This window comes from Plecotus auritus (genome assembly GCF_963455305.1).
Source record: "Plecotus auritus genome assembly, chromosome: 1".
In the NCBI taxonomy this organism is placed as follows: Eukaryota; Metazoa; Chordata; class Mammalia; order Chiroptera; family Vespertilionidae; genus Plecotus; species Plecotus auritus.
In genome coordinates, this window is record NC_137770.1 from 213,063,931 (window position 1) to 213,083,094 (window position 19,164).

At 43.9% G+C, this 19,164-nt stretch overlaps 1 protein-coding gene across 5 annotated transcripts in view; it reads right to left on the minus strand.

The window, feature by feature from the left end:
- The window catches only part of CRACD (capping protein inhibiting regulator of actin dynamics), a 227,879-nt gene that overhangs the window by 34,080 nt on the left and 174,635 nt on the right, over window positions 1–19,164 (minus strand). For 4 of the 5 annotated variants that reach the window (XM_080640020.1, XM_080640023.1, XM_080640024.1 and 1 more), the window contains exon 3: window positions 12,970–13,141. The gene's annotated coding sequence lies outside the window, so the exon portion shown is untranslated. Of the gene's footprint in view, window positions 1–12,969; window positions 13,142–19,164 lie in introns of those variants that run through there. The other variant, XM_080640021.1, reaches the window with a different exon arrangement.

The window sequence follows — 19,164 nt, forward strand, 5'->3', positions numbered from 1 at the left end:
CTCCTCTTTTACTTCCCCAGAGATCGCAGAACTGTCATAATTCTACCTAGAGGCTATAGAAAGCTTCTTAAAAATCAATAATACAGTACTCATGGGCACACTTTGGCAGCACATAGACCAAAACACAGGATTGTTTGAAGGACCTAAAAGTTGTGAATGATCTCAGGAAACTCAGCTGTGGCCCGGACGTGTTATCCCACTCTGCTCTAACACACAGACATTATTATGCTAATGATCATACCAAAAGCAACATAAAGTTCATACTTCTTTTTTTTTAAAATATACTTTATTGATTTTTTACAGAGAGGAAGAGAGAGGGATAGAGAGTTAGACACATCGATGAGAGAGAAACATCGATCAGCTGCCTCCTGCACACCTCCTACTGGGGATGTGCCTGCAACCAAGGTACATGGCCTTGACCAGAATCGAACCTGGGACCTTTCAGTCTGCAAGCCGACACTCTATCCACTGAGCCAAACCTGTTAGGGCAAGTTCATACTTCTTAAGCTTTTATTTTCATTATTATTTCTTATGTTGAAAGCATTTAAGACTTACAAAAACACTGCAAGTGTAGCGTGAAGAACTTTTGTTTTCCTAGCCCAAGCTGCTGGCATGATGCTCTCACTCCTGAGCCAGGCAGGCAGTGGAGGCTCATACATCGGAAGATGTGAGAAACCGCAGGGAAAAGTGGAGGAATTTCTGAGGACAACTGAAGGGCCGGTGAGTGTATCATTGGTCCTGCTGCCTTGGCTTTACCCTGAGCTGACTGTAACATGACTGACATCTGTAGATGATCTTCAACTGAGGTCCTCTCCAATTCTTCTCTCTAAACATATGTTCATCTTAAAGCAGTTAACGTGCTGGCTCAGAAACCTCCATTGGTTCCCTGTTGCCCAAACCCTAGCAGATGAAGTTGCCATGGTGGCTTACCCTTTCAGGCTCTTCAGAGTGGGGCTCTAAACTACTCTGGGCAGGCCAGTTTCCTTATCTGTGAAGGGGGATGACAAGAGGTCCTACCTCATCGATTTTTTAGGATTTAAATGAATTCTGAAATGTAAAGCACTTAGAAGAGTGTAAATGCTTTTGTGTTACCCATTATCATCAAATGCCACCCTACTTCAACCCCAGCCACTCAGTTCCCCCAATATCCCCTCTGGGCTCTGTCACTGCATAGGCTCTCCCTCTCCAGGGACAGCCCAAGGCCAATCTCTCAGTTCAGGTCCTACCCACCCTTCACGGTCCAGCCCAGACATATCAACTGCACACCACCTTTTCTGCTTCCCTGGAAGAAAGGGATCTCTTCTGTCCCCCAGAGCCCTGCGCATGTATTTCTTGCCGTTTCATGTTATGGTTACTGTAATCATGCCTTAAATGAGAGGGAAAATACAAGTGCTCTGCATATTGTAAAGTGCTAGACAGATGTGACTCTAATTATAATGGTATCATCTTATCTCCACCACACTACGAGTTGCATGAGGGCAGGGATCACATGTATGATCTTTCTTTTTATCAAAATCCTTTACACAATAAAATTTGTGATGAGTAAATGATTAATATTGTAGGGTAGTTAGTTTATCAGGTGGGTTTCCCATGGAGAGGTCACTGAGGGAATGCAAAGCTTGATGCAAACATGTTGATGGGAGGACGGGACTGTTTTGAGATCATGAGTATATTTCAGGGAAGGCAGGCCTATTATAGGAGGCCATTGTGGAAAGCTCCAAGAAGCCAGGGGGTGGGCAATTCAGGAGGATGTTCAGCATCTTTTTTTAAAAGGTTTCTTCTGAGTCTCCTTTTCAACTCAAACCAGGAAACTGCTCCAGGCTTTGCTTCCCACTTCCTACTTCAAACCCTCCCTCTCACCACGTTTTCCTGGTTCCATTCGGTGTCAGCTACAGTGCTGAGTCGCAAGCAATAGAAACTATGTCTCACTCAACCAAAAGAATATTTACTGGAAGAACAATGGGGCTAGCGGAGCAACGGAAGCTAGCGATGAGGCTTGGAAAAAGACTCTTGGGAGAGAACTCTAGCAGTCTAGGCATTAGGATCCCCAGCAACCACCATGGTGCAGGAAGAGTCTGGTTACAGAAAGCTCTCCTAGTTGTCTCCCTTACATCCTGACCCAACTGTCTAGTCAAAGCCCAGGAGAGAGACTGATTGGCCAGGCCAGGTCATGTGCTCAGGCCAGGCTGCAGTGGGGAGGAAGTGGCTCTTTGGCTTCTGTCATAGGAAGCTGGTACTATGTCCTATCAGAGGTAGGTGGAGTGAGGCAAGCTTGATTCCCGGAAAGGAAATTTGGGTGCTTTTGAGAAGGGGAACCAAATGGTAACAGCTCAGTTACTAAAAATAGCCACCAGTCACCACACTGTGCTTTGGGATCTGTGCCTTGATTCTTTCCAATCTAGCCCAATTGGATGGACAAATATTTGTACAGCTCTCCCATGTTTTGATTCTCTTTGAAGAGGTTGCCTTTCTTTCCTGGTGGCAAGTGATGCTGCCTGAGAGCAAAGGATGCCATACTCCATGCTACTGGGAGTGTCCAATAGCCCAGGTCCAGTGTCCAATGTCCATGCCTATCAGTAGATGAGGTAGAGATGAGACAGGGTGCTTGATGGCCTGTGGCCTAGAGTTCAGGGCACTCGAAAATCACAGGAGAAGGTAAGAAGCAAAGCAAAACAAAGTTAGCCCTGTAGTCATGCTATTCCTCCATTCCTCAGTCACTGTCACTTAGTACTGAGGAGAGCAGGGAGGAGCCAAGAAGAGCCACCTCCACTTCGAGCCCTGTTCTCTAGAAGCACGGTCTGCAGCAGGGTCTGTGCGAAAGGAACAGTGGAAAATTGGGGAGGTGTTTCTAGGGAAGTCCTCCTCACTCGCAAACCATGACACAAGACAGGGATGGTCCCCTTTCACTGGTTTTTGTCATCTGTACGTGACATCTGGAATACAGGCCACCCTGGGGACGAGAGCCTGTCCCCCGGGGAGCCTGCTCCCCGAGGGTAAGAAAAAAAGCTATCAGACTGGATCTTGATGCTGCTGCTGGGCTGCTTCATTAAGGAACTTTGGAACTTGGCAAGTTCTTCCGACTTTCAGATACAGCAGATAATGTGTGGCACTACGGTTGAAGATACCAGTAGTTGTGTTTTCTGTTTCCGACATAGCCTTCTGGCCACTACTGCAGGCTTTGGGCACATTCTAAGACCCACTCACATCATCTAACCTTGGCGCCTAATGGAGGGGAATTCTCCCCACCCAGAAAAGCAGCTTTCTGCAGCTGCCTACTTACCACGTGTCTCAGGCCAGCCCCCCCGCACCTCTTCCTTATCCTTTGTCTTTTTTGGAGAAGCATCATGTAATTTGGGGCCATAGATATTGGGTAATTACCATGGCAATGATTAGGGATTCACTTCAGGAATAAAGAAATATAATTATAGTCCCACTGCAGCCTGTTTCCATGGCAACAGGGGCAATTGCAATTGATCAGCAGTTTTCCTCCTAAACAGATCCGTGAGTCTCATTCAAATGAAATGCTAAAGAGCAATTAACTATCCTCATCAAACAAACTGAAAGTGCTGAAAGAGACTGGAGTCAGATTATATTTTGTGTAGCATCTTTGAGGCTCATCCCCAACTTGAGTATTCTATGCATTTATATGGTACCCAGTAGGCTATTGCATACCCAAATACATAATAATTACAACAGAAACAGGATACACCATTAAAAATCCAAGGAAGAGGAGAGAAGTTTAGAATCTTAGAACACAGATACTTAGAACTGGAAGTTGAAGGTTCACCTACTCCAGCCTCTAGGCCTGCATCACACAGGACAAGCAATCACCTCACCTGCCTCTAAGGCTCTCGAGGGACTCCAGGGCTTCACCCTGACTATTCCACTCCTCAATTGTCCCACCTGGAGAAAGACCTTCTCATAAACATCTTTAGCCATCAGCTAAATCAACCGACTCTTGGTCTATGCTCTGGAAACAGGAAACTGGTTATCAACCTCCTCTTTATCTCCGTAATAATATTACCCTGCATTTGTAAATGCTATTTCAGAGCAGATAGTATGATGTCACATGCATTTTTAAAAATAATAAAAATATAATCCTGGGAGATAGCACATCCATGTAACCGATGAAGGAGCTGGCTTGGTTGAGGGCACACAGCTCATAAGAGAAAGCCCCACATTCATAAGAGGACCCTGGCTCCTGGTCTGCTCTCTCCCACATACTGTATCTCCAATAACTGCTGCAACTGATTCATCAACCCTCCTTCCCCCTAGACTTATTCAGCTCAGCTTTGTTAAGTCCCCTGCTTAGTCCCTAATTTTTATTCATTGAAGGGTTTTTGTACCTTGTCTCTAATTCCTGTTCAGTTTCAGCACATGCCAGCTTCCTATGGGCAGAGGATAAATGACCAAGTAAAATCAGTCTTTCCCGACGTCATCTCCTGAAAAGCACAAGGCCAAGTGACCTGTGGCACCCACTAATCAGGGAGCCTGAGCTTTGTGGCGAGTTCACTGGGGACATGCTGTCTCATCACGCCAGCTGTGTAATTTCCCTTCTCCAGCTGGTCAGAGGGACAGTGATACTCTTTACCACGTGGGAAACTGAAGGATAAATCAGACGAACATTGACTTGTCCAATGGGAAGAATCCAGTGGTAAAAGGGGCAGCATTCATGAATGCCTGCTGTGTGCCAGGCACCGTTCTGGAGGCTAGAAGTACAGTGAAAGGCAAGTTATACAGGCCCATCCTTAGGGAAAGGGAAAAGAAGCTGTGAGAACAGTGACCTCAGGCTTTATCTAGGCTGAGGGGGACAGAAAAAGCTTGCTCTACTGAGGAAGGCACATTTGTACAAAAAAAAAAAAAAATGAAGGATGGAGAGCAATTAACTGGAGGAGGATATACTAGTAAGAATGGGGGATTGGGTTGTTCCAGACATGAGGATTACTACGTGCAAAATCAGCTGACAGAGTCACTCCTCTAACATTAACAGTGATAGGGGCAGAAATAGAATGTTAGGCAACCAGCTATAATTTTAAGAAATATTAATCATGCTCTGTTAACCATGATTGTTTTATTCTGATTAAAGAAGGCACATTCTAACCTGGCTGGAGCCGCACTCGGGACCTGGGAGCTCACCTGGAAATGCAGCCCTTCCTCCCCACTTGGAGCTTCCTATTATTGTGGAAAGACTAACAACTTTGTTGCAGAACCAGAGCCAGAAACCGGAATCGCCAGCCCTTCGAAGACCCCAGGCTTTGCATATCACTAAGCTCTCTGGAGATCCCCAACCCTCTGCTTACCTGTTAACTGCCCATTTGGCCTACCCTTGGCTATTTCCCCATGTAACCCCAACCTTTTTTGCATACCTGTAGACTGCCTATTTGCCCTTTTGCCTACTTTCCCATGTAATACCAAGATAAGCAGCCGGCTTATGGTGGGGGCAGAGCACATTTTTGTGGACGACCTGCTGCTCCCCATATTGTCAGCAATATTGGAATAAACGCTCAGAATGATTCAACCCTGTCTCTGCTTATACATCAGCGGATTTTAATTGAGAGTCAATTGGCTTGAGTAGTGACAGGCAGCACGGACCCTTGATTGTCCGGTTACAACAGCACTGTCATCTCTTTTAGCCTCAGTTTCACCATTTGTAAAAGTGAAGTTACCTTAAACCTTCAACATTGATGTGTGTGTGTGTGTCTCCACTGAATAAGGTTATCATGTAAGTAGAGAGCAGGATTTATATTAACTTTGGGGAGGGGTGTGGAGTGCATGGGGGAAACCATAGGCATACAGTTTCAGTAGGCAGTTTCAAACATGACCTGCCTATCACTTTCCCCATCTCTTCTCTTCCATCAAGTATCGCCTCTCCATTCCATTCCAAAACAGGGGCTCAACGCCCTCAACAAATGGGAAAGCTGTTTGCCTTCCAAGCCAGCCTGCTCTACTCTACAGTGATGTCCTATTTCCACATGAGCCCTTTTTGTTCCATCCCAAATATCAACCTCCTATTTTAGGGTTTTAGGGAAGGAAATAGGCCCCTCCCCTCCCCTGCCAACATGAGCTTATCGCCTCCTTTAGACATGACCTTTTTAATGCCATGTTCATTCCCTTTTTTAAAAACAACCCTACTGAGATATAATTCACGTACCATATCAGCTTTTTAACAGTACATTTCAATGATTTACAGTACAATCAAAAAATTGTGCAACCATCACCGCCATTTAAGTTTAGAAGATTTTTATCACTCCCAAAAGAAACCCCATACCCATTAACAGTCACCCCCATCCTACCCCATGCCTGGCAACCACTAATCCTTCTGTTCTACGGATAAGCCTATTTGGTATTTTGTATAGATGGAATAATACAATAGGTAGTCTTTTGTAACTGGCGTCTTTCAACTAGCATAAAAGTTTATTCACGTTATGACATGGACCAGTATTTCATTTTTTATTTCCAAATAATATTCCATTGTATGAATATACACCACATTTTATTCATCCATTCATCTTTTGATGGATATTTGGACTGTTTCAACTTTATGGCTACTATGAATAATTCTGCTGTGAGCATTTGTGCGCAAGTTTTTGTGTGGACATTGCTTTCATTTCTGTTGGGTTTATATCTGGTTTAACATTTTGAGGAACTGTCAACCTGTTTTCCAAGGCGGCTGTACCATTTTACCTTACCACCTGCAATGTATGAGGGTTCCAATTTCTCCATTTTCTCACCAGCACTTGTTATCTCTCTTTTATATTATAGCCTTCCTAATGGGTATGAAGTGATACCTCATTGTGGCTTTGATTTGCATTTCTTTGATGGCTAATGATGTTGAGCAAGTGTGTTTTCATATGTTAATGGACATTTTTATATCTTTGGAGAAATGTCTATTCAAATCCTTTGCCCATTTTTAAAATTGCTCTTTTTTTTGGATCTTTATATTAAGTTATAAGAGTGCTTTACTTATTCTGAATATAGTCTTATCAGGTAAGTGATATGCAAATGTTTTCTTCCATCCTGAGGATTTTTTCACTTTCTTGATGATATTATTTATTTTTCTTTTTTAAAAATGTTTTTATTGATTTTTAAATAGGGAGGAAGGGACAAAAAGAGAGGGAGAGAGAAATATCGATGAGAAAGACACATCAATTGCTGCCTCCTGCATGCTCCCTACTGGGGTTCAAGCCCACAACTTGGGCATGTGCCCTTACAGGGAACCAAGCCCGGGACCTCTTGGTCCATGGGAAGTATTCAATCCACTGAGCTACACCAACCAGGTCACAAAATTTATGTTTGATGAAGTCAAATTTATTGATTTTTCTTTTGTCACTTGTGCTTTTTGGTTCCTAAAAAAATCACTGACTAATCCAAGGTCATGGATTTACTCCTTTGTTTTCTCCTAAGAGTATTACAATTTTAGATCTTTCATTAGGATCTATTATCCATTTTGAGTTCATTTTTGTGAATGGTATAAGAAAAGAGTCCAACTTTATTCTCTTCTATGTGGCTATTCAGTTGTCCCAGTACTATTTGTTGAAAAGACTATTCTTTATCCACTGACTTGTCTTGGCACTCTTACTGAAAATCACCTGACCACAAGTGTAAAGATTTATTTCTGGACTCTCCATTAAAATCCACTGATTTATATAGTCAGTACCATACTGTTCCAATACATTCTTACTGGTTTCAGAGAGGAAGAGAGAGATAGAAACATCAATAATGAGAGAGAATCATTGATCGGCTGCCTCCTCCATGCCCCCTGTTGGCTCTGCAGCCTGAGCATGTTCCCTGATTGGAAATGGAACTGTGACCCCTGGTTCATAGTCAATGCTCAACCACTGAGCCACACTGGCCGGGCAACCTATATCACATTCTTTAAATTACTGTAGTTCCATAGCCAGTTTTTAACTCAGGAAGTGTGAGCCCTTCAAGACTGTTTGGGCTATTTTAGGTCCCTTGCGTTTCCATGTGAATTTCAGGACCCACTTGTCAATTTCTGCAGAAAACGCAGGTTTTGACTGGGATTGCAATGAATCTGTAGATCAATTTGGAGAGTATTGCCATCCTAACAATATTAAGTTTTCTGATCCATAAATATGAGATGTCTTTCCATCTATTTAGATTCTTTTTGTTATTGTTAATCTTCATCTGAGGATATTTTTTCCATCGATTTTTTTTTTTTTTTTTTTTTTTTTTAGAGAGAGAGCAGAAGGGAGGGAGGAAGGGGGAGCGCGAGAGAGAAACAAGATGTGAGAGGTAATCGACTGGCTGCCTCCCACACCCACCCTAACTAGGGCGGGGATCCTGCAGCCCAGGTACTTGTCCTTGAGCAGTAATCAACCACTGAGCAAAACTGGCCAGGGCTATTTAGATCTTCTTTAATTTCTTTCTTTGAGTATATGCTTAAGTAACGTATTTTATCGAATTTATTGGGATGGCATTGGTTAGTAAAACTGTAATAGGCTTCAGGTGCACAACTCCATAATACATCACCGGTACACTGGCTTTTATGTCGCTGCCCTTTATTAAGCTGCAGAAATTCCCTTCAATTCTATTTGCCATGTTCATTCTAACATGGAAGTCTCTGCTGCTGCCATTCTGGATCTGAGATGTCCGTGCCTTGTCTCTTAGCCGCTCCAAATCCTGCCCATCTCCTGGAGCGAGCTCAAGGGCTCCTCATTCCTGACCCTTGCCTGACAGCTCCAGTCCCAGAGTGAGCTCACCCTCCTTGGAGCCCCTTCAGTTCTCACTTCGGCCTATAGCTGGCCCTCATTACAGAGTGCTGCAGCTGTGCATGGCATAGCAGTAAATGCTGCATGTTAGGCAGAAACTGGAAGCAGGACAAGTAGAGTCCCAGTGAGGAGGAGAGCCTTGGTCAGGCAGCTAAAGGCCCGGTGGCTCAGGGCCATGTGACTAGCTCCCCAGGAAGGCTGCAGCAGAACAGTGTGTGGTTCAGAATGGACGCTTCACCACTGGAGCAGTGGCTCAGCCACTTACCAGTAAGTCACTCCCTGGCCTTAGTTTTCTCATCTTTGAAATGGCGACAAGAAAGTCAATCTCAGAGTGCCTTGGTAAGTATTACATGCGTTCATCTATACAAAACACATTGTACTGAGTTCAATAAGTGGCAGCTGTAATCTATGCTACAGGATAGTCTCTATGAGAAGAGGGTTTGTGGTTAAAGCAATCTTGGAAATGCTCTATACTACATCCTTCTTGCAGATTCTCTGAGTAAATCAGCATAGTGAAGGCTTTCTGAAGTTCTATATAAAGGATCCTACTTAATTTGTTTTGGCCCAGAATTTCCCAAACCTGTTTGCCAAAATGACCCTTTCTCCCCTTTTAACATCCACGTGGTTGTAATTAATTAATAAAGGAAGTCACATTAAGTTGTTAAAAACTGGTCACGTTTTACCGTTTTGCTTTTCCCACAGGCATGCATAATTCAAAAGCAGCCGCCTAGGAAAAACGAAGGCTTCTCACCTGGAGAAGGAATAGAATGCTTTAAGAGCCCAAAGGAAATGAGAACTTTCAGACAGAAGGAGCAGATCAATAATGAGCTATTTTTGGCCGTGCAGACATTTCTAAAATTGCAGCTTTTTGCAGTTCAGCTCCTTTAAATTCCCACCAGTGCCGAAATTCCCCTTCATCAGTCCCGACCCCTGCTGGCACACACTCAGCCTCCCCAATTTCAGGCAGCTCTCGTAATTAGGAAATCCTCCCTCACATCGGGCTGAAATTTGCCTCCTGGGAACCACCCAAGATCAAGTTAACGGAATTTTGTGTTTTAGTGAGAGCTGCCCATTTTGGAGACAGCAAATAAAAGGCGCAGAAATGTTGTGAATCATTACACAATGCAAAGTAACACACCCACTGACGGAGCAGTGAGCTGAAAATGAGAATTATTGGAAACAGCACCTTTTACCTTCTGCACCTGTAAACAGGACGAATAACCAGAAGTCTAGCTCCGTGGTTGGCAAACCGCGGCTCGCGAGCCACATGCGGCCCTTTGGCCCCTTGAGTGTGGCTCTTCCACAAAATACCACGGCGTGGGCGAGTCTATTTTGAAGAAGTGGCGTTAGAAGAAGTTTAAGTTTAAAAAATTTGGCTCTCAAAAGAAATTTCAATCGTTGTACTGTTGATATTTGACTCTGTTGACTAATGAGTTTGCCGACCACTGGTCTAGCTATACAGAAAGCAATGAATACTTTGTGGGTGGACTTACATGGCAATTGGCAATTGCTGAGAAGAAAAGGGATCGGATACATATTTAAATGACTTCTATATTCCCATCTTTTTTAATTTTTAAGATTTGTAAGAAGACATTTTTGAAAACTCTTTATCCAAAGTTTACCCTTCCAGCTTCATTATAAAGAAAAGTGTCAATTAAATATAGCATTTGTCTCACAAATGTGGATTTATTAACAAGGGTCAATAATAAGAACAGGTGACATGACCTGTATTTTATAGCTGTTTGATCCAGTGTGGAATTTTCCAAGGCTCTGTGATACCTCAAACCTAAAGGAAACTTCGCGGGGTAAAGGCATAGAACCTAAGGGAGGAGAGAACACGCAGGGTCCAGGCACAGTTCAATACGAGGTCGGGGACTTGGCAAAACCACGGAACGGATGAGCTGCGTTTTCATAGGACCGTCCTCCCGAAGGAGAGCTCCGAGCCCAGCTCAGCGGCTGAGCATCAGTCTATGAACCAGGAGGTCACGGTTCAATCCCTGGCCAGGCCACATGCCCAGGTCGCAGGACCCCTCAGTAGGGGGCTTGCAGGAGGCAACCCATCAATGATTCTCTCTCATCACTGATGTTTCTATCTCTTTCTCCCTCTCCCTTCCTCTCTGTAATCAACAAAACTATATTAAAAAAAAAAAAACCCACAAAAAAAACAAAACAAAGGAGAACTTTCTAGACTCAGTCCCATGTTGCATTACACAACTATTTGGTACCATTTTGGTATCTGTACCTCATTCTGACACTGACAGGCAAAAAGGCTCACATTCCTAATTTACAACCGAGGAAACGAAGTGAAATAAAAATGGATTCGTCCTGGACAATCCTCAACAAGGATCCATACTGACATCCCAACAGCCGGTGAGGTCAATCTAGCTGTGTTCACCTTCCAGTAAAATCATTTCCTCCAGTAAAATCATTTCCTCCAGTTAAATTCAAGCTTTCTTACTAAAGTCGATGGAAAGCAAACATGGCCTGTGCAGGAAGAGAGGCAGTGCTGAGACCAACAAGAACTGCCGGTGAGTACGTGTGGGGCTAAGCACACGGCTTGCCTGCGGATTCTGTAATTTGTGCTCCACTGTGGTGTCTGTTCGAATTGGCTCACTGACACACATCTCAGAGGATGCCTCTGTCCCTGTCTTTGAAATACAGTGAGAATACCACAGAGTACAGCATCTATTCCTTCAACGTGCACTACTAGGACATCGTATTGTCGATAGATTCTTAGAAACGGCAACTTTAAGTGAAACAACACATAATGAAACCAATTTTACTACAGGCTGCTACAAAAAAGAGTTAAGATCCATATTTCTGGTCACAAAAACATCACTAAGTCCTATGTAATAAAGAGGTAATATGTTAATTAGACCAGATGGCAGAACGACCTTCCTGAGCGACCAGTGGGTGGGGCCTCGAGGGCTGATCCCCTTGCACGAATTTTGTGCATCGGGCCTCTAGTTTCTAAATAAAGTCCCCAAACACTTCTAATATTAAACATTAAAATAAATGTGTTATACATACATTTAAAAAAGACTAATAAAAACGAGTAAAATCATTCTTTTCCACCCACTTACTCCATTTCATGGTGACAAGCGGCTGGAACCTATCCCTGTAGCTCAGGGCACAAAGCAGGACCCAACCCTTCCTGGAAGGGCCACTCACAACCACACCCACACCCACACTCCACCCACATCCACACTCCATCTGGGACAATGTAGACACAGCAGATCAACTCACGTGCACATCTTTGGAATGGGGCTTAGAAACCCGAGTCCCCAGAGAAAATGCAGACAGACTGGGGGAGAAGGTGCAAACTCCACGCAGACAGTGGCCTGGCGGGGAATCACATTTTTCTCATCGATGTTATAATGAAACAATGTTGAAGGAAACGTGAGTCAAGGTCCAGCTGAACTACATCAGTGTAATTTACGCAGCGCCAGGCATTCATAGGAAATACCTTTTGAGCACCTAAGATGAGGCCGAGTAAAACCTGGTCCCTGACTTCCTGGACACTAGCCGTCAAGTGAGAGAGACAGCCAAGCAAATCAGTAACTTCCATACAAAGTGACGAGTGCCAGCTGGAGGCAGGCACATGGTGCCAGCGGAATGCAGGCAAGTCTCGGAGGGACTGCCTTCTGCGCTGTCAGCAGCAGCATCTCTGACTCCGACTCCAATTCCCAGCACTCATGTGAGAACGGACCTTCTGATGCTGCTTTTCTGGGTTCCTTACTCTATCACGGCCAGATTGAGTGCCTGTGTTTGTTCTGAGAGAGACGAGGAGAGGAAGAGAAGAGCATAGAAAACAGAGAACAGAATTTGAAAGCGCAGACAGGTTCCGGAAGTTGCTGGAGATGGCCAGGGGTAGGAAGGGCGCCTGGGCAGCCCACTCCTCGATCTGGGCACAAAATCTCTAGGACCCACCTTTCTCTTTGCCAAACAAGGAGACAGAGAAACGAGATCTTCCTCAATCCAGGTACACTTGTTGAGCCCAGCCAATTACAGGCTGCCTTCCACGACCAGCGAGGGTGGCAAGAGGAAGGCGCAGAGCCCAGTGCTCACCCAGAGGGTGAGGCCACACTCCGTTGCCAGCTCCCCCAGGCGACTCCTCCACAGAGCACACCAAGCACCCCAAGTCTCCCACCTTCCCGGAGATGGAACACATCCCGTGGGATCCCACCCCACCCGGCCCCACCGGAGATCTACAAACAAGAAAGGTGTGAGTCATTACCTTAGGCTGTCCTCCAGGGTCTCCTCGTCGGAAGAGAAGGTGCCATTGCTGACGCTCTGGGGAGAGTGGCTCTTCCTTCCTGCCTCCGCCTCCCGGGAAATCGAAGTGTCTTTCTTTTTCCTTTTGCCAAACAACTTCTTAAAAGGCTGGAATTTGCCTCCCTTCTTCTTGTCTGCGGATTACAGGATAAACACTCACTGCAGTTTGACAGGGCTGCACCCCGGAGCCTCAGAGCAAATTACAGCCGAGCTGCCTCGGCCCAGGGAGCTGGGGCAAAGGGCAGCCATCACAGGGAACGGGCGGCCAAGCCCTGTGCCAGGAATGCCAGGGCCTGCCCTGTCCACGCACAGTCAGGCGGAGACAAGCCAGGAGGCAGGGAGCGTCTGCCTCAGGCTCCCAAGAAGCACCTGGGACAACACGGAGGGGTTCTAAGCTTCAAGGCGCAGCACCCCTCGCACAGGCCACCCAAAGGTGGCGTCTGCTTTCTTTAACAAAGCAGGTGGCCCGTGCCCTTCTCCACGGCAGAAGCTGAGATAGCACATAAGCCACACGTCTGTGTAATAAAATGTGTGTGTGTGTGTGTGTGTGTGTCATCTCTTCTGAGAAGCACTCGTTCAGCCTTTGCACACAGAAGAAAACCGCTAACTCATGGTATAAGCGTTGCCCCCATCCCCTCCATCCCCATGTAGTTCTAGTTTATCTCTCTTGTCTCCTTTTAAAACTACTGCGAAGAGCCCCACAGGAATTGTTAATTAACATTTTTCCATTCATTGCTTCATCAGCCCAGGACCCAGGCTCCCAGCCAGCATTGCCTACAGGTATTGTGGGTAATACCTTCCAGTTCAGTTTCAGATACAAATTCCTCACATCACTCCACTCCCACCTCGGCAAAGGAAGTATAAATCACCCCATACCAGAGCATCTTCTCAGATCGTCCCTTTAAAAAGTTTAAAGAAAAAAAAAAAAAAAAACGTTTAGAGAACCACGTATTCAGTGGTCAGGCACTCTTTTCCTTAAATTATTCAACCCTTACTATGCATCACTGCGCTAAGAACTTCACAAATAGGAACTCAGTCCTCGCCACAATGCTATAAGGTAGCATTAACATCCCCGTTTTACAGATGAGAAGCCTGAGGTACAGAGAGATGAGCTAACTTGTCTATGTCATGGGAAACATATCTTTGAAGCTGGAGTCAGGAGCTTTGAGGGAAAAGGAAAGTTGAAACATTTCTATACACAATGTGTATAGAAAAATACCGGCACAAAACACAAAGGTATGGGGCCCCCATGTTAGTATCGGGGCCCCCACGTTAGTATCAGAGCCCCCAGAACTTTGCTCGACAGAGTCTACAGAGAGATCTGGGTATAAAAATGAGGTTAACGATGTTCAAGGTAGTTGCCTCATTTCCTCTGGTGATCTTCAGCTCTGGCTTTTCTGAGAGTAAATTTGAAGGGTGGAAGAAGTGTTTTAAATCACGTTGCCCGAAGCAGTGGCATAAGACAGTGAGGAAGCAGATACAATAATCACCGATTACAAGAGACATAAACCGGGATCCTTAGTATAGATGCAAACGGACCTTCCAGCGCCAGCGGTCCCTGAAACAGCGCTGCATCGTATCACATTGGAAAGGCAGGCAGATTTCTAACATGCGAGATGCCTGCCACACCCGAGGCTTTGTGCTAGGCATGCAGTCCTCAAAAAGAAATGTTCGCTGTGGATTACGTAAAGGATGACAAAGTGTGCAATACAACTGAGACAATATCATTAAAAATGGTAGAAAATAGTCAGAAGGTTTGATTTCAGAATGTCTGTATGCTTTCAGTGGTCACTTATTCAGGAGTATAGGCCAGAGATTTTCATGACATCTACTTTTGGTCTCCATGAGCAAAATCTCCAACGGATAATTTTAAAAAATTACCACGAGAGGATTTCGAAGGCCAGCAAAGAACATTAGGCGAGTGTTGAAAGAATTGACCTTATATAAAATGAATCAATTAAGTATCTTAAATTTTAAAAAAATTCTGTAAGGCACTACAGGTATCATTACATAATTATATAACTGGTCTTTGGCACTGACTGACAAGTCAACATTTTCTTTATGACTATCCAAAGCTCAAAATATGTAAATGACACCATTATTGTGAATGGTCATCATGATAAATGGTCAAACAGCAATTTATGCTAATTTCACTTATTTCTGAGATAAATTCTTCCTTCTTCCCTTTTTATCAATTGCCTTTTTCTCACTGCAGAAATATCTAACCCTAAGTTGTCTAACCAGGAATATTCTAAAAGACCATAGCAATAACCTAAAAACATCCGTAATGAATCATTACTCCCAGCCTGGGCCCACTAATCCAGCCTTTAAGTTAACTAGAGAATTTTTTATTATGTCAGAATTTATTGATAGAAAAAAAAAGATCATCATTTGCTCTAAAGTCTAGGTGGATGTGGTGGCGTTCAGTTGAGCTGGAACCAAGGCAGTGAACGATCTTCAGAGACAAATCACAGTTTCCTGAACAGGTTACTCGTGTACTTAACTAACGGGTGACTTGGTCAGTCAAGAAGGCGGATGGGGTCCTTTGTGCTGCCTCCATGTCCAGAACGGTGGCAGCCACCATATAAAATATTGTGGTATTGGTCACATTGTTGGGGGAGACAGAGAGTGAACAGAACCTGGAAAGAGCTGAATGCAAACACAAGGACGGGACAGAAACGGCCTTGGGGAGATGCCAGGATGGGGAGCCTCAGCTCGGAGAACCTGGTGGGCTGCATGGCAGCAGAGAATGGCCTCCCTCAGGGGGCCCCGTCTGCAGAGCCGGCCCGTTGAGGACCGTTTGTGAACCAAGCACTCCAGCACTTTGTGCTGCACTTTAGATGGGCAATGACTTGGCATGAGTACACACGTATTATCCTGGAAGACGTGTCAAAGTCCAAATGCCAGAGAGCACACAGCTCAGTACCTGGGAAGGGCTGTTTCAGCAATCCCTTGGTTATTATCAGGAAGGTAAGAGAACAGTAAAACCTACCTGAACTACCCATCCAACAACCACTCCTTCCTGCCATGAGGAAAAGAGCGTCTAAGTCCTAACAATGCCATTCTCTCTTGGGAGGAGGGGTCAGGACACGGACGCTTACAATCTGCTCCAAAGACTTAGTGTTTGGTCACATCTCACTTATCAAAAGTAATTTCCACCTTCCTCATTTGCAAAATTAGTAATACACTTTCTGTCAAACTATCTTGACATTTTAAATAAAATTTAAATGTGTATTTTAAATATTTTTACTAATGACTGTGGCTATTAATTAATTTTCCAGGGCTAACTTTTTAAAAAGTCCCAGTAACTAACTACATTTAGGCCCACCCTACATTCAGACAGCAAACTGTGATTAAGCAACATCAATAGGGAATGAACCTAGAAATCAGAGGAGGAATTATATTCTTATTGAATTGATCCCCCAGTGTTATTCCCAAAGTTTAGTATAAGATTCCTCACATCAAAAAAAAAAGTACCTAATTTTTGTTGTTGTTGTTAATCCTCACCCTAGGATATTTTTTCCATTGCTTTTCAGAGAGAGAGTAGAATGGAGGGAGGGAGGGAGAGTGAGAGAGAGAGGAACATCAATGTGAGAGAGACGCATCAATTGGTTGCCTCCCACATACGCCCCGACTGGGTGTGGGTAGCAAACCCACAATGCAGGTACATGCCCTTGACTGGGAGTCAGACCCTTAACCCTTAAGTGTGAGGGCCAGTGCTCTAACCACTTTGCATACCGGCCAGGACAACAAGTACCTATATTTTATGAAACATTTGCAATTCTATGCCACAGCAACCATTATGAAAACCTGGGATGTGTCTATAAACATGCATTAAATGAACTATTTTATGATCGATTTATGATTTGGGCGCTGTATTAACAGTCTGTCTACACCAAATCAACTGGCTAAGTGCATGGTCAGCAGCAGCAGCTATTTTCTTGACAGATGACACCAACTGTTACCGTGAATATTTTTTGTACAGATGGGGCCTAAAAGATCAAAGCAATTTTTTTTTTTAGATCAAAGCAATTTTAACAATGCAGAACACTTTTGCAATGCTGATGTGAAATATCCCAAAGACAACTGCCATAGAGAAGGAGAACAGTTTAGCAATGTTTTCTCTGACAGAGTATTTAAGATGGCATTTTAGAATTTTACAACACAAATTTAATTTGGTTGGGTGGTTGGGGAAGTGGGGAGAAAGAAGAACCATTCCCTCTATTAAATTGTGTGTGTGTATGTTTTTAAATTGGCTACAGCTCTAGTTAGGGGTTATGTACATGGGCCTCAGAGATAAGAATAGTTGGCTCAAATCCCGATTCCATTTCTTACTAGCTACGAAACATCTGCTTACCAGCCTCTCTGGAAATGTACCATCTTAAGATGTAAGACTGAATTTATTGGGGAAAAGACAGTGGGTGCCACATTGTCTTAATATCTTACCATTTTTGTGTTGTAATTTTTCACATGAAAGAATGTACATATGCATATACACTACCTTCAGGGATCATGGTAATTTTCATTCTTTAAGTACTAAATGATTTTCATCATCCAACTATTATATTAGGGATTTTTTTTTTACATTTAAAAAAAGTGCTCTTTATCCATTATTTCATAGATATAATTATCTACTGGCTGCATCATCATAATTGCTAGTTTACACAGAAGTTTCTAAAAATTAAAAATCACTGGGCAAGTCAGGCAAATCTGATTCGTTTTCCATTTGTCATAAGGATGCAATTCTTATATTTCATTTCTAAACCTAAAATAATAAAAGCATACCATTTCTCTGCATTGGATTATTCATATGGTACGCTTTCAAATGAGAAACAGAATTTCCTATCATAGTCCATTTGGAGATCATAAATGTTTTCGTCTGGGGGTTTTTAGACTGGGCTCTGTGTGTTGGTACCAGGTTCTTATTCAAAGACCAGTACATTTGAAAATCCGGGTAAAACAAAGTTAAATATGTTTCTTTACCACGGGACCTTCCAGGGTCTTTAATATGCTATATCGTGATTGCTCTCCAAAGGAGCAGAGAATATGTAGTGCTTCGCAAAACTTGTTGGCTATGGAGACTTGGCTTTTTAGATATCCATCATGATTAGTGTTCTTCTGACATAATCTGGGAAACAATTGCCTTCCGTATTTCTTTCCAACAACTTTTAGTTTCTTTAGGTACCATATATTTCATACACATACCTCCCCCAAACTCCAGAGCACCCCGCTCAGGAGACCTGAGTGAGCTGACACACATTTTGGTTAAATAAACCTACCGTTTGGGGCCAAGTTCTGATTTCAAACATGGATACTTAACACATGTAAATAGCATATATTAAAACACAGAACACAGCCAACTGCCTGAACCGTGTAATTTTACTATGTAAGCCGGGGAACTTCAGAAATTTTTTCTTAGCTCTGGAACACTGGATACTTTGGAGAAGGAACTACCTAGTTAAAAAAGATTACTTACTGAAGTACATGGTGATACACAAATACTCGGTGGCTATCACATTTTTACTGGACTCCACAATCCCAGAACATTTCAATAAAGACTAGGAGTTGGCAACATGGCCGATGGGCTGTGCTCCCTGGGACGATGCAATGACAAGACTGCGATTCTCCTTCTGGAGAGGAGGGAAGGGGCACCACGGCCTCCTGTCAGGTTACATGGGTGAGGAAGGAACAGTTTGCTCCTTTATTGGGGAAGCACAGAGGGAGGAAGATATTTGCTGCTGTGCTAATTCAGACAACGAAGAGACAGGATCAGTAATTCATATTCTCTCTCTCTCTCTCTCTCTCTCTCTCTCTCTCTCTCTCTCTCTCTCTCTTTCTCTCTAGCGCAGAAATCTGCAATTTGGGCAGGGCTTGTCAGGGAAAGCTTGTTTCTGCTCTAGCACATCAGCTGAGGAGGTTTGACTGAGGGCAAAAGGACCCATTTCCAAGACAGTGCAATCAACTGGTTGGTATTGGCTGTCAGTTGGGAGTTGAGATGGAGTTGAAGGCTAGGAACCCTGGGTTTCTCCCTGCACGGATCTCTCCATGTGGCCTGGGCTTCCTCATGGCATGATACTTGGATTCCAGAGGCAAGAACAGCGTTACAGCTAGGCATAAGCTATACTGCCTTTTATGACCTAGCCTCAAAAGTCTCATA